The 27924-nt window shown below is 40.0% G+C and overlaps 1 long non-coding RNA gene across 1 annotated transcript; it reads left to right on the top strand.

Annotated features, from left to right (window-relative positions):
* The first annotated feature begins 12635 nt into the window (after positions 1 to 12635).
* On the top strand, positions 12636 to 27702 carry LOC123969570. The gene is made up of 5 exons (XR_006824761.1): positions 12636 to 12725; positions 14082 to 14105; positions 25285 to 25400; positions 26893 to 26928; positions 27280 to 27702. It is a non-coding gene; the product is annotated as an uncharacterized LOC123969570 (long non-coding RNA).
* Positions 27703 to 27924: the final 222 nt, after the last annotated feature.

Here is a 27924-nt window from a genome sequence, read left to right as displayed (position 1 = left end):
AGAAGTACAATTCATTGGAAATACTCAAGTATAGTAAAATTACTTAAGTATTATACCTAAGTACAGTAATGATGTGTACCACTCCGTCTCAAAATCTCTGTGCACGTCCCTGTAAATCTGTTGATCCACAGCAGTCCCATAAACCTCCTGCTACTGAGATAAAAAGATTCCTTATGATTTAAAAGCACTTGTATCTTTTCGTTGCTAATCCCCGATTTAATGACTCCCATTTATGCCAGAGTACAGGTTGGTTCAGGACAGTCAGTAGAGTTAGCAGCAACAAGGACGAAGTAATTAAAATTTCAAGGTTGGGGATAAAAACAAGTTAAATCTGATCCAAGGACCATAGGCGGAGCGGGGGGTGGCTAATTGGGCTTAAGCCCTGTGATGGAAATTTGATATTTTACTCTGTTTACTGTTTCACCCTGCATGCTCCATTATAATATACAAAGGTCTCACTGTATGGTATTTGATATTTTATCATGTTTCCACCCATGGGAAAGATGCTCATTAGAGATGTTTTCTTATCTGACTGACCTTGATAGGCCTTTGACTCAGGAAAGCTGGTCCCTGCTCCCTTGCTCTTCTGCTTCCTGAGTAATATAAAGTCACCTGCTCCTTCACTGGCTTTTTGTCTTACACTCTGCAGACTGTTTTGCACTCTGTAAGTTTGTCTGACCCTTTGCAAAGAATAAAACCCTTAAAAGACGTCTGGATTGGAATCTTTATTTCAGAAGACTCACTAAAGGACAAATTTTCATTACAGCCCCGAATGTTTTGTCAAAAGCCCCGGATCTGATGAAGTTCAACTTTGTTTCATTTCCCCTCCGTCTTTCTGACTGGAGCGGCAAAACAACAGAGCAAAAGCTCTAACACTTGAGTTAAGTGACTGTATTGCTGCCTAATTAGATGTTATTAGGTGATATTATCTCGCTATTAGTGATGTTCGGCTCGTTTCCCTCCTGTGAAGCACTGTTTCAATACATTGTACTTGAGCTTGCATCAAATGATCATATCAGGGCGTGATGTTTAGGGCTTAAAGCTCATAGAATCAAAACTCTAGTATCCCAAAATCTATTAGATTTTCAGAATAAATTATTGATTATACAGAAATGTCAACCTGAGAAGAGCTCTTATCAGCTAATTAACTCAAAACACCTGCAAAAGTGTCTTAAGCCTTTAATCTCTCAATCTGGTTCTGGTGCTCACAATTAACTTAACCCCATATTCAGAATTTTATCTAGATTTGAGATGCTCCTGTACTAATGTAACAACAGTAATAATAGGCTAATTTAATGAATATGACTGTCTGAACCTCATAAATATCAACCGTCAGGTTGGGTTAACCCTTTTTGACTTTTATTGCACGCATGAGACTAAAGTTATTGGTATCAGCGAGTTATGGTGGCGTTTTGGCCTCAGTCTAAAAGTTTTACAGCTGCAACTGTGTTTGCTTAGCTTAAAGCCCCAAAGCTTCATAATGCTTCATACACCTATCATTACTCACTAGCTAATGTCAGCTGATTGTGTTTGAGGGACTATTTTGTCATACAGATGAGTCAGCTAAGGAAGAGGAAGAACAGGCATCACAGCAGGTGGATTAACTGCACATTGGTGATGATCAGAAACTTTATTACATATTTCTACCATACCTTAAAAATAGTAACATCAGATAAATTAAGTCTCTTTTTAGTTGCCAGAAGTGAAAATGACTGATCCTCAACATTTTTTGAGCTGGAGAACAATTAAATAAAAACTAGACTGAAGGCTCCACAGGACAATTATTTTCCATAGAAACATTTATCTTTTTCTCAGATAGTGTATAGATTTTTAGGCATTCTATCATCTCAAACAGCATGAAAAATAGTGCATTTAACAGGCTTAATGGAAAAACGGACCACCCCTAGGTTTGGGCAAAGCCCCTAATGTTTATAACATTTGGCTCCGCCTCTGCCAAGGACAAGAAAAAAGAATCTGAAAAGTGCTACCAACTTTTCGACAATCCAATCAGGACTTAGACATATCATGGTTTGATACCCAGCCTTTAAGGATGCAATCACATGTTCATGTTGTAGAAAAGCTGCATAAGAGGCCCTGCAGGTGCTCCTTTTAGAGGGTTAAACAAAACATTGGGAACGTCTCCGTCCACTGTGGTGATTTACAGTTAAAAGCCTTCAGCATTAAAACACCTCTTTAATATCTCTTTGTGTCTGGGGAGATAACTTTGATTATGACGCCATTCATCAATTCTATAATTAAACTAAATACTGGAAAATGAAAGATATTCTGTTCTTTCTGATTAAAGCTTGGCTCAGCATCTATTCTGTGATGTGTGTGTGTCCATCATTTAACAGTTCATTTATTTGTTAAACAACAATCCTTTTCACTTACATACAGTTACATTTAATAATTTAACTGAGCCTTTCCTTCCTCATTGAGATTAACAGTGTCTGTCTAAAGAGAGATGCACGCAAATACCACGCCACACGATACTGCATTACATTCAACCACACAACACCATGCTAAACTATACTGTACACTATACAATATAAGAACACACTAAATTACTCTACTGTAAACACTGAGATGGACTGGATAAAACAAAAATTTTTCCAAAACATACTCCTGCTGAGTCTTGCCTTAAAGATTGGACTGGAGGACTTATTAATTAATAATCAAATTACTTGTTTTTTATTTTTCATAACACTTGGATGTAAACGCCACTTATCTTTTTTAATGCCTCCTGGTTTCCCTTGGTAACCCTGTGTTTAATGTTAGAACACTATGAACTCTGAGTTATCCCTTCAGTCAAAGTCTGTAGAGATGTGGAATTACATAAAGTGTGCATAAAGTACTACAGTTTGCGACAAAAGGCCCTCATGCACGATTTGAATATTTTTTGCAGACTTAACGGGAATGCAGGAATGTGTGGAGAATTAGCCATGGATGGAAACAATGCAAATTGAAATTCTTGTAAAAACCGGAACTGCAAATGTTTGAGGAAGAAGAAAATTCATCCAACATCTTAATTAAGCCTCAATGACAAATCAATGTGCTCTGGTAAAAACAGTGAACGTAAACTGAACTTTTGTTACTCCACTTTTAAGAACCATAACTCTGAGTTTCCTAAAGTCAGGGCCTTTTACATCAGGGTTAATGACATGAATGAGCTCAGGGTTGAGTTCCAGCAGGGTCTAAGAGACCTGAGTGCAGCATGTGACACTGCAGAGAATTTCATAAGGCCGGACAGGAAACAGGTCAGAGCTGAGACATATTCTTCAAACTTTGTTTTGTTTGTTTTTGTTTGTACACTTTCTGTCCATTTCTTCTATTTTCTCTCCTCATGTGAGTGACTGTACACTGTCCACATTTTTGCACTGTTAATTACAATATGTAAAACTGTGAAATGTTCGTGCCGTTCACTATGTTCCCCGGCTCTTCCTCTTTTTTTACCTCACAGCAGAAGTGTAGAAGGGAGTAAGCTTCTTTATCTCCGTCCTCAATCTGCAAGTCAGAGTGAACAGTTGGTTTTACTGTGAGAAACACAAAACATTTCCTTCATAAACAAAGCGAAGGACTGTTCTGAGGATTAAGCAACAGTACACAATGTGTATTTAAAAAAATAAAGAATGACAAGAAAGAACACAAAACATACAGCATACATTTCATTTGATATTACTGGGGCGTCACAGTGGTGCAGTGGTTAGCACTGTCGCCTCACAGCAAGAAAGTCGTGGGTTTGAACCTTGGTCGTTCCAGGCCTTTCTGTGGGGAGTTTGCATGTTGTCCGTGTGGGTTCTCTCCGGGTGCTCCAGCTTCCTGCCACCATCCAAAGACATGCAGGCTAGGTTAACTGGTGTCTCTAAAAATTGTCCTTAGGTGTGGGTGTGAGTGGTTGTTTGTCTATGTGTGGCTCTGCCATGGACTGGTGACCTGTCCAGGGTGGACCCTGCCTTTTGCCCAATGTCAGCTGGGATTGGCTCCAGTCCCCCTCAACCCTGTACGCAGGATAAGCGGTTGACGATGGATGGATGATATTACTGTTTGTTGCCTTATTTTGTTTGTTTTCTTAAACCTGCTGAGTTATAACCTGCACCGTTGTTTAGACTCTTTTAGCTCATAGTGTTGGTTTTCACCACATTTCTTGTCTGGTTCAGTCTCAGCATCTCATTGTCCTTGTTTCCAGCTGTTTTCATCCAACAAGCTCTGATAAAGATACTGTACACCATGTGCTCAGCATCAGACAGCAGACAGACACAGTGAGAGACTAGCTGGTGAACATAGTGGAGCATTTAGCAGCTAAAGAGCAGGATATTTTTCTCAGAGTTGGTGGAGACCAAACCGCAGAAAAAAGAGTGAATATTTTGAATTCATTAAGATGACAAAAACACAACTCTTAATAAAGGTCAATGTTTCTTCATGTCTGCTGGTTGTGTAAGTAGGAAACTGTGTGCATGTCCAGCAACATGTTAGCCACAACAAGTCCGTAACCCAGTGGTGGAAGATATGCATGATTACACGTAAGCAACAAAACTGAAAACCCACCATTTTATGAATGAAGCTGGGTCAACTAGAGTTTATGAGATGTTACATCATGATCAAAAGGGCAAACTGGAGTGACATGTTTGATCAGTAATTTCTATTCCTCTGTACTCTTCTTGAGCATATGACAACAAAAGCATCTTATACAAAATAATTGTCTCCTTAAATGTATATATATATATATATATTTTTTTTAGATATTAATGCATTAAATTATTTAGTGATATGATTACTGATTGGCCCAGGATATTGCAGAGCCACACCACATTTGTTAAATACATTAAAATGTGAATATAATTTAGTGCTAATTGGATTTCCTTTGGTGATGATGTAAAATCTGAGACACATTTCAAAGACACAGACAAGAAAGAATCTACTGCAGTGTTGTGAAAAATATATTCAAAAAAGGGCATGGCATGACTCTAAGTGTTTGACTGTTGTCAAGCTCTCTATGAAAACGCCCCTCCTTCTGACTCTAGTCACCGCAGCAGCACCTTCACTTCTAACACTGAGAAGAAAACAGAAGAAGTGGACAGCATCCATCAGACAGCTGTCTCCAACAAAGAAGGTAAAATATTTTCACTTGGCTGTATTTAGCTTGATTCTAAAGAGGAAGCTCTCTCAACTAATGCAATTAGTAGGCCTTTAATTGAGTTTTCCCCAAAAAAGTTAATGAAGCATTATGCCCTATAGAAGCCGAGAGTGGTCTCCGTCATCTGGAGAGCTTTACTTTATTCTATATGCGCCCAACCACATTAGGTTCACACTAAAAGTGACTCAAGTATATAAGCGTTTTTGCATGTTCTCTTGATTGACACTATTATGTAAAGGAACTGGAGGCTCCACTCACATCTACAAAAAAAACAAATGAAAATAAACAAACAACAACAGGAGGTATGTTCTCTGATATCTACTTGGGAAAATCAAAAGTCGCAGTTTAACTGAAATGTATCAATTGACACGTTTCCTGTTAGTTAGTACAGTATTGACTTGTTTGTACACTACTTGCAAGGAACAGTGCAAATGTTTTCTAGTCATTTGTTCAGTGTAAACACACTTCATACTCATAACCTGCTCAGAATTTGTGTGTCTGAATTAGTCTGAGCCACAACTTATGAGAGAGTAACAGACAGCAAAGTGAACTTTAATATCTACGATGAAGAAATAGATTATGCTGTGGCTTCTGTGGTTTGGATACAGTTTGACATTGTGACTCTGGGTTGACTATGTAGTACTATGTTCACTTTTCTGTAAGCTAAGCAATCACAACTGCATTCAAATGCACTTCAGTACATACAGTAAGTAAACACAAAGGTTAGTAAATGTTGGCCTTAAAAAACTACTACCTAATTTCTCAACACTTAATAAAAAAATAAAAAAATAAATATAATGTTAAATATCCCAGATTTTCAGTAGTCCTACTAAACACCAAACACTGAGCAACAACTTCAATGCTTGACACGTTGCCAGAAATATGTAAGCTATTTTTGATTATAATATTCAATCAGCAAGAGTCAATTGTCTTTTGTTTTCAACAACTCAGACCAGAGTTCCCACAAAGAAAGTTCATCAATTTATCCATGCCTTTGTTTTTTGATTGACAAGTATGAAACAACAGGTATGTTCAGCCTGGCTGTAAGGATCCCGACAACCAGAAACAAAAAATGAAAGATCTCCTTCAGCGAGTCTTTAAAAGTGATCCAGGCGAAGATGTGAAGAATAAGACCACCAGGGTGGTCGCAGCCAAAGCTCTGAAACGTGCCAATAGAGAAGCTGATCATGCGGAGTCACGCGTTGTAAACCACTTGGACCACCCATTCAACATTAATAATGCTAATGATCCTGATTTGTTGTTTGGAAAATTTTCAAGCGACACACATTGTGAGAACATTCTCCAAAGGATAAATCGCATCCGTCAATGGGATAATTATGCTGTTGTGTTTTCTACAATATTCACACCCCACAGTGGTTTGATCAATACTGACGAACACCGTAGTGGAGCCCTTCAACAATCATCGAATGCAGTGAAGCAGCTGCTCTGGTGATAATCAAGTTGGGGTGGTGACGGCGCAATGGATAACACGCCTGTCTTTGATGTGAGAGACCCAGGGTTCAATTCGCCACTGTGACCCACCCACCATTGTGTCCCCGAGCAAGACACTTAACCCTCATTGTTAAGGTGTGTGACCTCTGACATGTATACCAATTGTAAGTCACTTTGGATAAAAAAGTCAGATAAAGTTGCGCACTATTGTGTTTCAGATGACACAAAGCCTGGTCACAGCCAAAGCTGGCCATTCTCTTATTCTATAAGGCCTCAAAATGGCAGAGGTGGTTCCTCCTCACAAATATGTTTCTATTTGGGCAATAGATGACGACACAGGTCGAGGTCAGGGTGGCAGTGGAAGAGAAGGGGGCAAGGGCAGAGGAAGGGGTGGCAGAAGAAAAAGAAGCCCTGATCCTACAGGTGATGATGTTTCCTCCTCACAAACTGATGACAGCGAAAGAAATTATTTTACTACAGGTGAAGGTGTGTCCACCTCTCTAAGTGGCACTGATAATGGTAATGGAAATGATGGTTCTAATCCAGGTGAAAGCTTTGAAATTATTAGAAATGAAGGCAGGGGTACTGACACAAAAGAGGACAGGCACAGAGGAGGAAAAGGGAGAGGAATTGTCAGGGTTTGTGTGGTGAGGCAGATTGATGGACCCAAATGCAGGACGCAGAGCGGAGCAGGTACAGTTCAGAAGGGTTTATTGTGGCAAAACAAAAGGCGAGCACTCTTACTGACAGAGTGGATTAAACAGATGACCAAACGGTGGGAATGTGACGCTCGACACTGACGTGTCGACGCTGTGTCGAGATCCCGAAGCACAGACGTTTCGAAACACTGCTCCAAAGCGTGGTTCAAAACGTCAATGTCACGTGACCGCAATGAATGAGGCTTCGGTGCGTTTCACCCCTGTTTTGACAGGTGGGACACCTGCTGGAACCTGCGATTATGAAAAAATCACGACTCAGCCACAGCTGAATATTTCTGAATACAATTCTTGACATATAACAAATGTGAGACATTTTTTCATTTATCAATCTTTTTTAATCCATTACACCTCATCACTGCAGCACTCATTATTAATTATTATTTCACTAGGGCCTATATCTTTCCTGCTAATTATCATTACACCTGTTAATAAGCTACTGTGTAATACTGTAGATATCCACATTTATTACTATATTCTTAGATTTGTATACTTTATTATATTCTCTATTCACTAACTTCAACTTTATTTCTATTCTGTTTAGGCCTTGCGAGTATCTGTAACAAAGCATTCACCCTCGTAGATCAATAAAGTGTTCTGATTGTGAAAATGAATAGGGTAGTGGTTAAGACATATGCCTTTAGTGTGAGAGATGTGGGTTCGATTCCTACTGTGATACGTGTGTCACTGAGTAAGACATTTAACCTCTAGTTGCTCCAAAGTGCGCCCTCTGACACAGCAATTGTGATTTGCTTTGAGAAAAGCCTCCGCTAAATCAGTGATTACTTATTAAACAACACACAGATGTGTTTTATTAAACAGATTTTATTGCAATCCCCATCTGCTGTCTCAGACAATCTGAAAGCATTTGTTTGTTTGTTGCATGGTGATTTCTCCAAAATCGTGTTGCTCATGTATTGATGAGACGTTAGGAATTGTAAATGCTGGTCAGTCGTTGTTTCAATGAAACCCCTACTAAGATGCGTTGATATCAATCGATATCAGTAGGTGTCACCGTGGAGACGGGTGTCGAAGTGTTTCGAAGCCTCGACACAATTTCGGCACAATTGCTTCAAACGTTTCAATGTTTCATAAAGCCTCGCTTTGCCCATCAATACCAAACGGGTACAGATCCAAGACAGACAGGGCAGAGACAAGACAAGCACAGAGCTACACATGACAGAGCGTATCACACTACAAAACACCACAATGACTGGACAAGCACTAAACAGAAACACCAGGTATATATACACACAGGGACTAACGAGCAGGGCCGGGAGCAACACAGGTGACAGACATGAGACTAACAAGACACAGGCAGGCAGAGAGAGAGCAGGGGAAAACAGAGACAGACATGCAGAGGAATTACTGGGGTAACAGACACAACACAGGTTATATCACAAGATGTAACAGATCAGAAACAACAAACTAACTAGACAGACTCAGACACAAACGGACAGATCACAACAAAACTAACACCAACAGGGAAAACAGACAGGACAGAACACAGGGACGTGCACAGGAATTTTGAAGGGCAGTTGCTCTGACCTGAAAAAAGGCACCCCCCCCCCAAAAAAAAACAAACAAAAAAACATGGGCTATATGAAGGACTGAGAAAAAAACATTTTTTTATTAAAAAATATACAAAAAGTAAAAACACTTAAATACAGCACTCAATAACCTAAACTACTATTAATAACAAAACAGAAAAACATGACTCGAGTCATGAAAAAAGAGTTCCTTATATTATTGTTTATTGTTTTTTTTAATCATTATTATTTTTATTTTTTTTTCCTTTTTTTTTTTTATTTGAAAATAAATAATCTAGATTGAATTGACAGATGGGGAAAACTCGCTTCTAATAAAATATTAAATAAAAAAACGCTTAGATTTCGGAAAAAAATACAATCCTTTTTTAACCTTTTGGCTTCCCGTACATTCAGTTGCGCTTCTAGCTCGTATTCACTTTTGTTGGTACGTATCACGTATGGTAACTGGGCAAAACTACGCATGATTTGTTGTAGTATGATTGCATAAAGGAAGGAAACAGGAATTCCGGTAGGGAACAGAATCGACTGACGTGCAGGCAGCGCTGCAGCAGTGCAGCCACTTAAACAGAGTTTGCCCTTCCCCTACTGACTTTCACTTTCGGTGCCCGAATGGAAGTGAATGAGGCTTTGCGATTGCGATTATTTTTTTATTTTATTTTTTTTTCTCGGAAGGGCGAGTCGGAAGGGCAACTTGAGTCAGGAAAGGCAAACGGGCAGTTGCCCGGGCAACCAGAGCAACCCCCCTGTGCACGTCCCTGACAGAACACATGTAACAAAATAACAGACAAGAATCTAACTTCAGACAATAACAGAAACCCATGTGAACAGACAAACACTGACCAACTATAACACAGGGATCATAACAGACAAAACCTAAACAAGAACACAGAACTAGAACACAGAGTACCGAGCAGACTAACCAAAATGATGCAGAGAAAGAACTAGAAGCAAATACTACGACATGAACTAAGGCACAGGACTAGGAACAAAGACATGGAACAAAAACCCAGACTCCCCAACAAGACACAAAAACAGGACTGAAACCCAGACACAGAGGAACCAAAATCAAAACACAGAGAAGGAATGGCCAAAATAATAATAAAAAAAAAAAGCTCAGGACCGGATCGTGACAGGAATGAGCAGACGCAAAGGAGGAAAAGGGTACAAGTCTAAAGCCATGCTAGCAGCTATGTGAGGCTGTAATTGAGACCACAGTGCTTTGACCTTAATGAAAATGTCAGCATTTCAATATGCTCACAATCACATTCTAATGTATGTACATTCTGCATCTATCCAAGGATTTTTTTTTTTTTACATTTTGTACAAGAATATGTTCAGATTTTTACATTTTAACCTGAAATAAAGAAATTAACTTAAATATCCTCAGTATTTACAATACTTGTATTATTGTACTCTATGCTCCTACAAATCATTTCCCAAATACACATATCACACCAAAACACAAAACTGCAACAGAGGTAACTGACCCTGTCCACAGCAGTCCATTGCTTAGATTCCACACTGAAACAACTTTTCTGGGGTCACGCTAACCACCATATACTTAGCACAGGAACAAAGCAAGATGTCTTCCACAAAAGGGTCCCTGTGCTGTGGAAGACATCCTGCCTTGTTCCTGTGCCAAAGATGCCACGTCCCAGTTGCTCCAATGACTACAGACCTGTGGCACTGACCTCGCACATTATGAAGACCTTGGAGGGACTGGTTCTGAAACAGCTGCGACCCATGGTCAGACCTCTCCTGGACCCACTCCAGCTCGCCTACCAGCCCCAACTGCGAGTTTAGGACGGCATCATCTTCCTGCTCAACTGCACGCCCACCTGGACAAGCCAGCTAGCACTGTGAGGGTCATTATCTTTGACTTCTCCAGTGCTTTCAACCATCTGCAGCTCAACGTGACAAAGACTAAGGAGCTTGTTGTGGATCGAAGGATAGGCAAGGCACCAGTGGGCCCTGTTTCCATCCAGGGGATCAGTGTTGACATTGTGGAGGATTGCAAATACCTGGGAGTGCCCACTGACAATAAACTGGACTGGGCCAAGAACACTCAAGCCCTCTGCAGGAAGGACCAAAGCTGTCTCTATTCTTTGAGGAGGCTGAGGTCCTTCAACATCTGCAGGACGATGCTGAGGATCTTTTATGAGTCTGTGATGGCCAGAGCTATCCTGTTTGCTGGTGCATGCTGGAGCAGCAGGTTGAGGGTAGCAGATGCTAACAGGCTCAACAAACTGATCCGCAAAGCCAGTGACGTTATGGGGGTGGAGCTGTCAGACAGGAGGATGCTACCCAAACTACATGTCATCTTGGACAATGTCTTCCACCCCACTCCATGACGTGCTGCTCAAAGCGCAATAGTACCTGTTTAAATACTTAATGTGTAACACTCTCTGCTGCAAAAGTTTATTCATTATTACTGTTCACCATAACAATTATTTTTATGTAAATATTGTACAAATCCACACTCCTTTATATTCCTTGTATTTGATATTTTTCCTCTGATATTTCTATACTTCTTTATATATTGACTTTCTATCTTTATTCATATTCCTTTTGCCTTGATGTGCAATGTGTGCAACTGTGACACAGAATTTCCCCTCGTGGATCAATAAAGTATTTCTGATTCTGATATACTGCAGGTAAAACGCTGACTATGGATAAGTTCCTCAATACAGGCCCACTTCAAAAATGGACTATCTCTTTAAATATTTAGTAAGAACTCATCCTACACAAGAAGTTGTTTGTGGAGTGCAACCTGTTTTACTTTTTATCTCAACTTAGTAAACAGTTACACTATAACTAGTCTTAACAACAGCTGGTGCAGCCAGCTCCTGCTGTCAGAGTTACCTCACAGCACAAGTGCAGGAGGCAGTAACATGACTCTGTATTTCCTTCTGTATTTCTGCTGTATTATCTTCAATCTGCAAGTCAGGATGAAGGGGCCGATTTGGCAATACTGTCCAAAGCACAAGACAGTTCATCAGAAACAAAGCACAAAGTCTCAAAAGGCCTTTCAACAACAGAAGAAAAAGCAACTGAGTTTTTAGTCTCTTTTCTCTCATTATTTTGGTTTGATGGTGTATTTCATGTCTGGTTCAGTCTCAGTGCTCTCATTATCCTTGCTTCCAGCAGCAGCAGACAACAGCTCTGATAAACCCGCTGTCCTCTACCTGCCCAGTACCAAACAGCAGACACACACAGTTAGACACTAGCTCTCGAAGAAAGAGTCAGATATTTGTTCTCCGCATATGCTAGAGACCAACAAAGAGCTAAAAGAAGAGTGAACACTGAACTTACATTCATCAGGTGGAAACAAACGCAACTCCAAATAACAAGGGATATGATGGTAGGTGTGGATCTGTTAGTGTGTTTTGGTGGTTTGTTGTCCCCTTAGCTAAACCTGTATTGATTCTACGAACACTTCCATGCATAAAATATTGTGAAACACATTTGTATTGTCTCTTACTTAAAGGAAAAATCCCCCATTTTGAGAAATACTGATAACTCTCCATAATAATCCCCATGAAAGATGGCAAAAACAATCTTAGCAAAACATATCAAGTTAAAACAAAATTTAGAAAAGTACAAGTATGATTCTTAAATGCAAAGTGTGGGGTTTCCTTTCTTTATAGAAAAAACTGCCCTTCCTTAAGTATAGTATCAGCCAATCAAAGACCTCCAAAGGGCTGTGTGTCAAATACTTTGAGACATGTTCAAATAAGGGCATGTGGATTTGTCCTTGTCAGGCTGTCCTCTACAAACATGTAACTCACTTCTAACTGTATTCACTGAGACAGCACCTTGCATTGTGAAGGAAACAGAGTCAACTGCATCTGATAGACGTCTTTCTCCACCAAAGTAGGTACACAATTTTTACTTTTATTAGTGAAGTTCTGTCACTACCTGGAAGATAGTCAGAGAGTTGCTAGGTGCTCTGTACACGATTTTCTCAGTTAGCTGCCCAATTTAATCAAAACAAGTTAGTATTTTCCAAAGTTGTTGTCCTATAGTACAAGATTCTGTTTGGGTACACTGCTCAAACAAAGGGAACACTTACGTCACACATCAGATCTCGATGAACAAAACATTGTATAATTTGTTGTGAACAAAATGACAAAAATCACCAAAAATCACACTTAAAATTTAAATCACAGGTTGATCCGACTGGCATGACTTTCATCACAGCAAATCATAATGTGACTCGTTAGTTTTAATGGCCTACATGTAGCTGTATGCACTCACGACAATTGGATTCAGGTGTGTGGGGAAAGTGAGGGCCTGTCAATGGCATCAATACCTTCGTCATCTAGGAACTGCCTGCACACTATGACTACCTGCCTGTGCGACCCTCCAAGGATGTGCCATGCCAGACCATCATTGACCCTCCGCCGCACTGGTCATGCTGGATGATGTTGCAGGCAGCATAACATTCTCCACGCCATCTCCAGATTCTTTCACGTCTGTCACATGTGCTCAGTATGAACCTGCTTTCATCTGTGAAGAGAACAGGCAAAAGAAAAGCCAATGGAAGTAGCCTGCTGGAGGTCATTTTGTAGGGCACTGGCTTAATTGACTGCAGGTACTGCCTCATGCTACCAGTGGTGACAAGGATACTAGCAAAATGCAAAACTAGAGAACAAGAGAATAATTGATCAGAAAGGATAAGGAGACGTAATTGTCTATGGCCACCACCTGTACAATCCCCTTTTTGAGGGTTGTCTTGCTGCTGCCTCTCAAGTTCACCTGTTGTCGCTTCATTTTGCACCTAAACAAGTGACACTGACTCACAATTGCTTATGCTTTCTATCTGGACAGATTGATATCCCAAAAGTTAAATTGACTTGATGTTGCACTGTGATGATTAAGTGTTTCCTTAATTTTTTGAGCGGTGTATTTCCCTAAACTGTGTTTCTGAGCTAAGTGCTGTGGAGGAATAGTAACACAACAAAGGATTAGCATACTAAAAACATTATAACTTTTATATTCGCCTTAGATAATCTGAAATACATTTTCCCACAGAACAAATAATGTGATTTTTGTCCGCAACTGCTCCATTGGAAGCACATTAAGAAGGGATCTTTTAATGGCCAGTATAAACAGCAGGATTGCACCTGACTATATGAAAGACAGATTTGAAAATATGTGAATATATCCTTTAAAATGAGATACAAATTTTTACTTCTATTATTGGTGTTGTGTCTTTTCTGTTTTTAGATCCGGTTGGCAGCAGCAGTGAGGGTAAGCATTCTCAATCAGGGCACCTCAAAAACATTTTGAATCTTCCTCCTTCATAGACAGCGGCCGCTATAGTGAGTTTGGATTGACAGCAGTTACAATGGCTTTCTACAGCATCACAAACAACTCAGAACTTCAAAAACTACCACTGCAGTATAGTACATCTTTACTATGTCGTTATGTATAAATGTTAAAATGCTAACTTGCGAGTTAATGTGTTGACCTTGCATGTTAGTATACAAATATTAGTATTTAGTTCAAAACACAACTGAGCATCTGAAGTCAGACAAAAAGGGAAAAAACAACCAAATTGGTAATTTCTGGTAGGACGTTATTACTACCCCTATTTTCATTTATTGTGGCAGCAACCTCTGGTGGTGGAACAACAGTAGCAAAGGAGGAAGCAGGATGACATATCATAAATAGCAAGTCATTAGAAGGTGGAGCGAACTAATGGGTCAAACCCAGGACCCTGAAACAGGAGAACAGTGTTCAAGTCGTATGTTAAGTAAATAGTGAGTTATTTTGAATTGTTACTGTGTTACTGACTTTTGTCATGTAAGTAAGTAGTTTAAAATGATATGTTAGTAAATTAATTTAATATAATATTATAGCCTATAACATTAAATAAAAAATATTATTAATATTCATAGATTACAAACATTTTTTTGGATTGTCTACCTACAGATAGTTTAGGCTATTTGTAACAATTCAACAGCTAATAAGTTGAGAATCAACAATTCAGTTGTTTCACAAATAATACAGTTTTCTATTATTACACCGCTCTGGTTAAGGTTTGACTAGGGTTAATGAATTAATTTTGAGAGCATATTTGTCACACTGCAATCAAAAAATAAGTTTGTAAATTAAAAATAAACAGGCCTTCTTTTGTGTCCCAAAATTTTAATTGCTAATTTGTCCTTATTGATTGCAAGTTAAAAAGTTTTGCAAGTTTACATGTTCTCCCCGTGTTTGCGTGGGTTCTCTCCGGGTGCTCCGGCTTCCTCCCACCATCCAAAGACATGCGGACTAGGTTAATTGGTGACCATAAAATGTCCTTAGGTATGAGTGGGTGTCTGTCTATGTGTGGCCCTGCAATGGACTGGTGACCTGTCCAGCGTGTACCCTGCCTTTAGCCCGATGCCAGCTGGGATTGGCTCCGCGACCCTGTACACAGGATAAGCGGTTGATGATGGATGGATTTATTTTCCTCCCATAGTTGCAGTGTGGATCATTGGTGACAGCTATGGTGGCCAGAGAGCTGCAGAGAGCTTAGGAAGCATCTTCAACCTGCCGGATGACTCTTGGTCTGGTTGGCTTCTCCCCTTCTTTTCTCCTCCCTGTGAAGAAGTGCAGTCTGTGACGCAAAGTGTTGGTGGAAGGCTGGTGCTAATCAGTGAACAGTGTTATGGCTGTATTTGTTTGTAGCTTAAATGATGCCATGATTAAAAACCCTCCTTAATAGGTACTTTCTATCAGCTGATTTGTTTTTTTTTCCATTTGCCTCACTAAACAGGTAAAGCCTCACAATACCTGTGCAATATCTACAAGACTTCTCAGAGGTCGCAATAAATGACACCTCCTAGGGAGCTTCAAAACTATTCAAATGTGCAAATATTTCTTTGAGTATAACTTCTAGGTGGATTTCACACTGGTCTCTTGCTTTCCATTTTTTGCTTTCAACATGTTAACCTATAAATACCATCTCATTATTTTCCTTTACCACTATTAACCATCATATTTTGTGAAAGGTTTAGATCACTATTATGTTTCAAATTAACATAGGGAACTGATGATTAGTCCTGCGACCCTGTTTGCAGGATAAGCGGTTGATGATGGATGGAACTGATGATTAGTCTTGCCTGATTTTATTTCACAAATGATTACACTACACAAGAAACCATCAATCAAATTAAAACCCTATCCTGCATTCATGAAAACAGCAGTAAAAAGATTAAATTTTTTGTTTTTTATGACTTGAAAGAATGTACAGTTAAGACACTTAAATGAAAATGTGTAAAAGTTGTAACAGTAATTATGATAATGAAGCCTGGATAGTAACAGTGGTAAATAAGTAGTGTTCATATACTGTGGGATTAGGTGTGGAGTAAAAATAAAAACAATGGTTCAGCAAAGCAGTAAGGTGCAGGTGCTGTCAGGGAGAGAGCCAGCCACAATGGAAGGTGGGACTTTTATATCCTGTAGCGCACTGGGCCCAGGCGCTCCATATCAGGTAGAAGTAGACTAAGAAGGGGCAGTCACACATCCTACATGAGAGACAGACGACAGGTTAGAAATACGTGCAGCCGGAGAGCGTAGACACAAAATGAGAAGCACCTGACACACACAGCTTTACATAACTCTCCCTACAGCCCAGATACCAGTCTTCATAAGGTACAGCCACTGATTCGATAGTGTCCGCAAATCCTTCCTCTCCCTGACCACCCTGTTATAGTACCTTGCAAAGTAAAGTCAATTACTTGTCAAAAGTATTATCACTCTAAATTATAACATTTCTGTATTACGTCTTGACTTCCGTGCATGCTGGTTTAAAAACTACAGCTAGCATACACTCACATTATGTTAGCATCGTTAGCACAGCTTGGCATTGCTTAATGCTGGCTAATTTGCTGTTAATGAACTAACCTTACTAGGGCAGAAAAAATAGTTGAGCTGGATATCATGTACAATGTGTTTTAAACATGAGTAGCTAACCTTAGCCTAGCTCGTCATGTCCGAGTGCACAAATGCACTGCCAGTCAAGCTTCAGGCCAAGACGGCTAACTTTTATACATGTCATTCTAAATAAGGAGACAGCGATAGACTCCGTGACCTTGCCATCAGTAAATAATCATTAAATCATGCCATACTACATTTAAAAAGCATTTCTATTGAAATGAGCGACACAACGTCAACTTACCTCCATCTAGCCTGTACACGCTACAGCTCCGTCTCCAGAAAGTGGACGGAGCCCTCGGAGCTAGGGGATTGTGTGCATGGCCATGTGTTCGATGCAAACCATGAGTGGTCAGTCAAACCACCAATAGTAATATATTTAGACCTTTTTTGACTCGCAAAACTATTTAAAGGCAGTAGGTAAGTTTGAGAAACTAGCAAGAAACTCCCACCCCTACCATCTGGACTCCTTTCAAAGCCACGCCCCCAAAACACGTGAACGGCGCGTTGCCGACTCTGCCGGAGGACGAGCACAGTGTGACGAGCGGAGGGCAGCGCGATGAAGCGGCTCACATCACGGGTAAGAAAACATTTAACTTTATCGAGAAATAACAACTAACTCGGTTGTTAGTACTCACTATCAAGCTAATATTGGATAAGTTTAAAAAGACTGACTTTGATTCAGTAAAGAGTTGGCTAGCTAACTGTTAGCAACAGGTAGCTGTGCCGACAGCTGCGGTAACATCGGGCAAAGCTAAAAATGGGCTGATACACATTTTCTCGTTTCCATCAGTTACACTACATGAACGTGAATTTCGTGTTAGAATCATAACATGTATGTTGTTTTGCATGTTAGAGCTTCCACTTCCAGCTTCTTAATATTAGTCTAATGTCTCCCAGTGTACTTGTCTCAAAGTTTCTCTGGTGTTTATCCGTAAGTCCTTTGGGTGTCAAAAAGAAAGTGCCATATAAATGTAATCCATTACTATTGTTAATACTTTTTCATTATTGTTTACTGATTACAATAACTACAGCTTTGCTTCAGCCATCGGCTCATCTGTGTCATGTACATTGACCTGGTGTGTAATGTGGACACAGAAGTCCTGTTGGAGAACAACAAAGCCCTGTTCCATAAAAATATCTGATGATGTTGATGAATGTTCTTTCCTATTACACAGATCTTTCCCATTTGGAGTTCTAACTATATATTCCTTTACAGGCCAGAATCTGAGGACTGTGGACACATCCAGACTACTGTGTTTCCATGCACCACACATGGCTGATCTTGCAGACCCAGGACAGAGTAACAGACAGTTCAGTCAGGCAGCATATAGACAGCTTGTAGTGTGGCAGTGTGGAGCACACAGAGTTGTGCTGTTTCTGGAAGATATGCAACTGTTCTCCTGATCCACCAGGACAATACAGAGGTTTAATCCTAGCAGGGTGTAATCAAGATGTGTCACCAACTGCTACACAAATAATTCCATCCACTGTGTGGATAAATACCTGTACATTGTTAGTTTTATTCCCAGGAGGGTAGAGAAAATACAAAGTATATTTTTCCCTGTTATGGATAATATTTTAAAATAAAACACTGAAAATGATAAATGCCTTTTCTTTACACTTGCAGCACAAACAATCAAACAACTACATTTATGACTTATGTCTCCAATAATAACATCCAAATGTGGTATAACACTTGTTTATTGTTATTAAATACTACTAAAACTACAACCTATATCACAAATAGATCATTTTAAACATCATTAAAAATAAGTATATACACAGGAATCGACAAGGTGTGTCCAGAGGTGTCCTGACTGATTATGAAGACAGTTCAGACTTTACTCGTAGCGTCATATCGCTGCTATGGAGATGATTAAATATATCACAGTCACCTCTCTGACATTATTAACACATTTCAAAACCAACCATATTACTTTTTGTTTAATATTTTGCTGTATCTAGCAACACAGCTGGGGCAGGGACACCTGACTGAACCCCATGTTGACGGGGGTTAATAAGATCTCCTGATTCTGCTTCTAGGCATCTCAATTAACCTATATGGTGAATAACTAAACCGGCGCAGTCTAAACTTACATTGTCTTACCTAATGTTAGCGTCGGAAAACACAGCTCGCACTGCTGTTTTCCAGCTCACCTACAGCTACATATAATTCATCGTCTCTACTCTGGCTCCTAGACCAGTCTGCACTTGTAGCAACAGTTAGCTGTATGCTACAATAGTATTTAGCTGCAGTACCGGAGGCTGCAGTTTCAGGACCCTCGCAATCCTGGGACCGCAGTTCTAGGACCCTAGTTCTTTTGCTACAGTACCATCTAGTGGAGTGGTGGTGGTAATGCACAGCAACACGAAGGAGGTTAACCCTGTCTGCTAGCACTATTGATATCACCCACCGGTCTGACCACTTCGCTCGTCAGGTCTGAGCGAGCTGACCGGGTGCGCGCATGGGGGCAGCTCTTGTAGCAGCAGGGCTGGTAGCTATGGCAGCGAGGGAGAGTGACAGTCAGCCAGCCAATCATTGCATTCGGTCCGAATTGAACGAGTGGCTGTGTTTACTGCAGCCCTGGGAGGACTATAGACAGACAATTTTTATACTGTGCATTGGTGTATAAAGACAGTTTCAACAAATATGAAAAAAAGTGTTTTAGAAGCAACTTGCCTACCCTGCCTTTAAACTTGCAAAACTTTTTAACTTGCATAACTTTCTGCCTCGCAAGGAAAACATTTTAACTTGCAATCAAGGACAAATTAGCAATTAAAACTTTTTTTGACACAAAAAAGGCCTGTTTATTTTTATTTACAAATTTAATCTTTGATTGCAGTGCGATAAATATGCTCTCAAAAGATTTTGTTTGCTTTCTACTAGTATAATATTTATTCCAGTTGGACAAAACAGCAGTTTTATTTTTGTTGGTTGTTTTCATTCTCTAAGTTCTTGTGCAAGAAAGACAGTGTACAGGGGTGGTCAGTCTCTTATTTATTAATGCTACTAACTTGTCCATAATAATAATAATCATTCAGGCAGAAGAATAAGTTAAAATTTTCTGTAGTGCGTCAATCTTTTTTTTAATTCCCGCCCTATCCAGGCAGTGATTGGTCAGTTCAGGAAAAGTGACATTAATGAGCAACTTTATGCTGACAGCTGCATGAAATTAATTCAGTTTTTGGCTGTTATTCTCGGTGCTCTTTCACATATTTTTTGTTGCCTTTTAGTTTATGGTTTACCATTTACAATGAGTGCTTCCATGGGCGCTGACATTGTTTTGTGATGTAATTCCGCTGCTACTCCTGAATTTGGGGTACATATTTTTTCTCCGAGTTCACCAGTAGGAAATCCGACTTCAAGTGGCGTTCCAGGATAGTTTTTCCAGTTGGAGGTCGGGAATTTCCCATTTCTGAGTTTCCTGGAACGCAGCATTAGTTCCTACATTTCTCACGTCATCAGTAGAAATATTGGACATTTTGGTGAAGGGCTTTCTCACTGGTGTTCAGACAGTGAAGAAAAAGAGCCGGGTTGCTTGTGCGTCTTCACCGTGCGCTCTCTGTGCAACAAACTGGACGATCTTCAGCTTCTGGTGGGGAAAACAGAGACTTTTAGTCATCTTCTGTTCTGTGCTTCACGGAGACTGTCAACTGATAACGGACTCAGGATGCAGCTGGAAGGCTTCCCACTCTACAGAGCGGACACAGAGCTCTCTGGCAAAACAAAAATGTGGAAGTGCCTGTTTTTATATTAACAATGGCTGAGACGTGAGATTGATTCAGCAACACTGTTCTCCTGAACTGGAATATTTTATCATTAACTGTAAACTGTTTTACTTTCCCCATTGAGTTTACTTCATTCACTCTGGTCGTTGTTAACATTCCACCGCAAGCCAACGTGCAGGAGGCACAGCGCATGCTGGCCGACCAAATACTGCGTGTGGAGCAGACAAACCCGGACTCCTTCTTGGTGACTTTAACAAAGAAAACCTCAGGCTCCCCAAATACAGTTTATAAAGTGTCCAACCAGAGAGGGGAACACTTTGGATCACTGTTACACCACAGTTAGCAGTGCCTATCACGCCGTTACACGCGCTCCATAGGGACACTCTGACCACGTCATGGTCCATCTGATTCATGCATACAAGCAGAAATTAAATTTGTGTAAACCTGTAGTGAGGACATCAAAAGTGAACCAGTGAAGCTGTGGAGGATCTTCAGGCGTGTTTGGACTGCACTGACTGGAATGTTTTTAGGACTGCTACCAACAATCTGGATGAGTTTACAGAGGCTGTGACGTCCTATATCAGCTTCTGTGAGGACACCTGTATACTAACAAGCACCAGGGTGAGTTATGACAATGACAAACCCAGGTTTACAGCCAAACTCAAACAGCTTAGGTTGGAAAAGGTAGGAGGCATTTAAGAGGTGACAGGGCCAGGTGCAGGTCATTAAAGTAAAGGTTTAGCAAGGAAGTGCGAGAAGCTAAACGTCTGTATGCAGAGAGGCTAAAGAAGCACTTCTCTGCAAATGCCACCTCTGTATTGAGGGGGTTCAGACAGATCACTAACTACAAATCCAAAGTCCTCCACTCCATCAACGACTCTCGCCTGGCAAATGTGCTGAACCAGTTCTATTGCTGCTTTGAGAGTCACAAAACAGACAGACAACATGAAGATTTGGATGGTTTATTGACGTTTTGCAGTGTTTTGAACAGCGTCATCTCCACGATCACGCTCAAAGTCCTCGCTTTGAACTAATCTGCAGGAGGGAGAGGTCCCTGTGAATCATCATGCAGCTAACGATGTAGCCTACAAACTACATTCAGAAGCATATATCTACGTGACGATACATTACGTAGGTAAAAAAATGTTTCGGAACGTATTTCCTGGTTTACAGTCAGTGGATCCTGAAGCCACGCCTGTGACACATCTGGAACTATCACCAGTTAATTTAGCCACCAGTTAAACTGTCACACTGGCAGCTGCTGTGCCATTCATCATAAACTTTGGCTTTAAAACTTCATAAAAGACCCAAATAAAGAAGCACTGAACGCAAAATAGGTCAGTAATCTGAGGTTAGTAAACATGTTTTGCTCAGCATCGGCCATCTAACGTTAGCTTACTTCTTGCTTTAGCTACGCCCTACGAGAGGTTAAGTCAGACTGACGTTCGTTATGAAAAGATGAGTGAGCGTTTACTTGCCAAACTTGTGGTGGTCGATTAACACATTGTGGTCGATAACATTGGTAAATGGAGGCAATATAAGTGATTGATATGCTTCTTCCAGTTGTAGTGGAATGACCAATTATTGGGAAAACCATATAATCTCTCGAAGTGAACTAAATGATGAGCTTGTTACACAACGTGGGCAAACGTTACACAGCTAACTCACCACAGGTGACACAAAGTTAGCAAACTCCACAGCAGACCTGGAGAGGACAAGGATGAACTAGATCTTGAATCACGAGCTGGTCGAGTTGAAACCATAAACCGGGCTACAGTCCTTTTGCTTGTTGTCTCCTACAGAGAATATCCTGTCAACTCATGGGAGGCAATATCACTACCGTCCCCTGCTGGTGTAGCTGGCAAACTGCTCTTAAACATACAAATATCTTTTGACAGATCTCGGCGTGACAGAGTGGACAAAACTCCACAAATGCGTAAAAAGGAAGTCACAAATGCAACGTGACCTGGACAGGAAGTGATCCACAAACGTGTAAAAAATGTGTATAAATGGATCCACAAATGAGTAAATAACAGATTAAATTGTGTGTATTTGCAAATCACACTGTATTTTTGTGGATATGATTTTACGAAACACAAATGTAAAAATACACTTTTTGGGTAGTAAGACAATTGTGTATATATTTTATCTCCGCAGTACACATTGGACAAAATTGCACAAATGCGTAAAAAGGAAGTTACAAATGTTGATGATTTTACCCATCACAAATGTACAAATTTGTGTATAGTGAAATATGTATGCATCATTGTACACATGTGTGGATTGTCTTCTGTGGGTTACAAATATTCAAGTCAAATTAAAACCATAGCCATAGTCAACAGGCTATTCACGTGGCAGAAACCCCGCAAAGCAGCTGGGCCTGTCAGTGTCTCCCCATCCACCCAGAAGCACTGTGCTGATCAACTGTCCGGTGTTCATTTTTAACACCTCATTGGAGACATGCCATGTGCCAGCCTGCTTCAAAGCCTCCACCATCATCCCTGTCTCCAAAAAAACATGGACCACAGGAATAAACGACTACAGACCCGTCGCCCGTGCCTCTGTGGTAATGAAGTATTTTGAACGCCTTGTGTTGTTCCACCTTAAATCCATCACAGACCCACTCCTGGACCCCCTGCATGTCGCCTACAGAGCCAGCAGGTCTGTAGATGATGCAGTAAACATGGCCCTTCACTACATCCTCCAGCACCTGGACTCCCCAGGAACCTACGCCAGGATCCTGTTTGTGGACTTCAGCTCTGCTTTCAACACCTGCTGCAGGACAAGCTCTCTCAGCTGAACGTGCCTGATTCCACCTGCAGGTGAATCACAGACTTCTTCACAGGAAGCAGCATGTTAAGCTGGGAAAACCTGTCTCTGACTCCTGGACCATCAGCACCGGTTCCCCTCAAGGCTGCGTTGTTTCCCCTCTGCTCTTCTCCCTGTACACCAATATTATGTATTTGCGTCAATTGTACCATCCTGGGTGAATTCTTGTCCGATCTTTCAGTTGAATTTGTGTGGAATTGGAACAAAGACCCTCCACAACAACTGACCCAACTCAGTACCAGGTAGAGATCAGTTGACTGCTCTGGGTCGCTCCTCATCTGACTGTACAAGACATTATGGTTACAGGTCTGAGTGGGAAACAATAGTGGGGGAACAAATATGAATCAGGTCTTATCTGAGTGGTAACAGTCCAAATACTCTGTTTGACCTAACATACTCAGTGTTGGGTAATGATGCCAGGCTTAAGACTCACAGCAAACACAGACCACATAATGTCAATTAATGTGATGGCGCAATGGATACGACCCCTGCCTTTAGTGTGCGAGACCCCGGTTCAATCCCCCACTCTGACCCATCCACCATTGTGTCCCTGAGCAAGATACTTAACCCCTAGTTGATCCAGAGGCGTGCGACCTCTGGCATGTATAGCAATTGTAAGTCGCTTTGGATAAAAGCGTCAGATAAATGTAATATTTAGAGATATTAATTCATAATTCCTCAAAAAGGGTACCACTGGAGATTCAATTTGCCCAGAGTCTCCGGACCTCTGGGTAGCGTTTTAAAAAGTATACAATTATTCACTAGTGATCAGTTAGTTAATAATCTCTCAATTATCTTAAATGAATCAGTCAATCTTATATTGAAGGAGTAGGTCCTATGTGACAGGGACTTGGAGTTAGACAATACACTCACACAATTCCTGTGATTACGGTGAAATTTATTAGATAACTAAGGTGAAATAAATGCGGTTAAATACACAAAGAAATAAGCAATGGCTAAACAAACATGAGGCAAACAACAAGAATGTTGAGCTTTATTGTAAATTGGGTTCTCTTGTGGGGAGAATTTGATTAAAACAGGGAGCTAATAAACGCAAGCTATGATAATAACTAGTATCTAGTTAAATTTGGCTATTTTATCCTTTTATCCTATCTTTTATTTTATTGTATTTTACTAATTTTGTATTTATCTGTATTTTAGTCTTTTCAATGTTTTCATGCTCTTGTTTTTTTGTATTATTCTTTACACTTGTTAAAGCACTTTGTAACTTGTTTTTGAAAAGTGCTCTACAAATAAAGATTATTATTATTTTTCAGGAGAAAGCTAATTTCTGGTTAGTGTTTGTTTTGTCATTTTAACAGTCAGGCACAAAATCTTGTCTCAGCTGCTGCCAAGGTGGCAAGTTTTACGATCGAACTGCCCAAAAACAGCACGTAGGGAAAGCAAACATTTCACCTCCTCCTTTGGGGTCGCTTCAGCTGTCTGTTGAGGGTTGATATCTCAAACCCCCCTCCTCTTTCCCTCAGGGAGAGAAAAAGAATTTGGGAACTCCAAATTTATTTGATAGAAAATGAACCAATCCACACTGGCTTGATCACTACATCAATAACAGCTGTTGACGATTTGGTCAGACTGTGAATCTATTGAAATATGTTAACCCAGCCAGAGATCGATTTCTGAATAGTGAGTATGGGATCCAGTTTGTAAAAGTTTGACTTTTAAATGTGTTGCTACATTTCTCAAGAATGAGCAAACTATTTGGCACATTTTTCCTCATTACTGTAGCCTCGCTCAATGTTTTTAGAGCACATCATAATGTGTAAGATATAGTGTAAATACTATACAGGCAGCATGTGGTGAACACTGTTTAACAACAACCTGTTGCAGATAATATATTTTGAAATTGTAATGTATTTAGTGTTGTTATTATTCTTATCCCTGATTCTAATCCTCTCTGCTGATGCTGTTTGTCTATCACTCTCAGATGGCTGTCCTGTACTGGATGGCTGTAACGCTGGGTTTGTTCCTGTCTGCTGGAAACAGTTTGGCTGATGTGGACCAGAACCAACTTGCAGGAATTGTAAAAGAAATCTTGAACAGGTCGGTTTACTTCAGTTGAAATTCCCTCAAATAAAGTATACATTAAGAGATTGCTATCTTTTTAAAATGTTTTTAAAAATTATCACCACATTTATCAAAATATCCAAAATAGGTTGGGCTATAAGAGAGAATAACCTCAATCCTAATCTATCACTTAAAATGGGAAACGGTTAATTAGTAGGATATTTGATAGCGCAGATCACTAGCTACCTTTGCTACAAACATACACCAATAAAAGGAAACCACCACTAATTCAATTTATCCAAATAAAGCTGGTTTTATTCAAAAACAAACAATAATGCACCATATGCTTGGTGCTCAAACACAAAATCTTACATTCCCCTTAAAGCGATAAAGAATCTTTCAAAATATATAATTCATATACAAAATTAAATGTCACCAAATCCAAATGACAAAGAAACAGATGGCGGTAGCAGTTCAGTTTAGTTCATTTGAGTTCTGGTGTGAGAGGGATGAGTGTGTGTGTGTAATCCAGTTCAACTGAGTTCCACTGAGAGGTGATTAAGGGTGTAGGGGTGTGTGGGTGCAGGGCAGACGGTAAGGTCCTACATATAGCTGGGCAGGAGGATAGAGTAGCCTGGAGAGTTACAAGAAGGCCAATTCCCAATGTCCACACTCACATACTCACAGACTTTCAGGCGCATTCCCAGGAAATCTGTGAGGGTTTTGGGCTGTCCCACTGTCAAGTCAAGTGCGCGACCCTAACCCTTTATTATTAATAATAATAATAATAAGAAGAAGAAGAACGGTAAACAAACAACCATGGAAACCAACGCTGATGTTAAAATTGTTGTCAAAATGTTTGTCCTTCCGTTCCCCACAGGTGCCTAATTTTTCACCTCCTGCTCAAACCACACCCTTAATAAAAAGCAAAAGGCCCACTCTGCCACTCTCCTACCCCTCTCTGCTACAACTTTTAATTTATGATGAAATAGTTTATTCAATTCTGTCTTTAATTTTACATGTATATTTTTTTACTTTTCCCTGCTGATTTAGTGAACTCTTGTATTTTGCTAAATGTTGTATTCATTAGTTTTGTATTTTGTTTCCTTTCTTTTCTTTTTTACTAAGTAGAGGTTCGTTGTATAAGCACATGACTTCTGGACCTTTGCTGTAAGATCTGTTTTAGTTTAGTTAATAAATATTTTTTTTATTGATGATATATTTAACATCTGCTTATGTATTATCAGATTAAAAAAACACAATCCCAGTTTAAAATAACAAAATATCCAGCGGACAGAACAAACTGTAGTCAAGTTGACTTTGCAATTCCATTTCAAAAAAGATTTGAGGATACTGAATTGGGCTTATCGAATACATTTATATTTACACACTTTAATACAAAACACTGGGCTGTTGTGTGTTGATCTTTTTCTAATATCCAGCCTTCTACCTATTAAACTTTATGAACTTCTGTTCTGTATCAACTGATCAAACATACCAGTAACATTTTGTCTGTTTCCTTTGGCAGGTATAGACCAAGCTACACGGGCAGCAACGGTCAAAGGTCAGTGATAACATAGACACTACTAATGTACACTTTTCAACACGATAGTTACAATGTGCTTTTTAGCAGAGAATTTTTTTTTTTAAAGACGCAAACGTTGAATAGAAAAACACACACTGAGACTGACAGAACAAATGCTACATTAAACATCACATGTCACTGATGATTTTCCATACACCCACTTTTTAAGTCAAGAAATAACATAAAGTTCAAGACAAAGAGTTTAACTTTCAGTTTCTTCTATTTCATGTTCAAATAACAGATGTCCTGATTAACATGTGTCTTTAGTCTAAAGTTTACTGTTTTAAATGACACCTGCTTTACATTTTGTGTATCTGTTTCCTCTGACAGAAGAGAACCCATGTTCAGTCTGGCTGTAAGCATCCCATACGACAGTGACAGGAAAATATATAACATCAGTCAAGTCACTGACACTCGTGAACAAGTCTGGCAAAGTATTTTGAAGAAATGTGAAGTGTACACCAGTAAGAGGATGGTCGCAGCTACAGTTCTGAGATGGCCCAATGTTGTGGATCAGTGTCCTGAGGGACGTGTGCAATGGTCTGATCTTCCAACAAAATGTGGTCAAACGTGGGCTGATGTTAAAAAAAACTGTCCCACAGAAATTGAAGATGGTAGAGCGGATCATGCAGAGTACCGTATTCTACAAAACTTTACCACCTTGGTCAGCAATCATGACAAAAATGATTTGTTGCTTTTCTACGTTCTTGCTTCCCCGTGTGATCAAAGATGTACAAATGAATCTAGTCCCTATAACATTCTCAACAGCATCAAAATGATTCAGCAGTGGAATAAATATGCTATTGTGTTTTCAAATGTATTTAAGCCCCGTGATGGTGACCCCATACCTGACGAGGACCTACGTGGGGCTGTTGACCGGCTTGGGCAGTCAGTTGGTCTGAGAAATATATTCCGTTGCACAGGAGATGAAATGCAGTGCACAAGCTGCTCTAGCGGTAAACAAGTTACAACCTA

This window comes from Micropterus dolomieu, linkage group LG01 (assembly GCF_021292245.1).
Source record: "Micropterus dolomieu isolate WLL.071019.BEF.003 ecotype Adirondacks linkage group LG01, ASM2129224v1, whole genome shotgun sequence".
NCBI lineage: Eukaryota > Metazoa > Chordata > Actinopteri > Centrarchiformes > Centrarchidae > Micropterus > Micropterus dolomieu.
The sequence above is the reverse complement of the archived record's forward strand: the minus strand, read 5'-3'. Positions and strand labels throughout refer to the sequence as shown.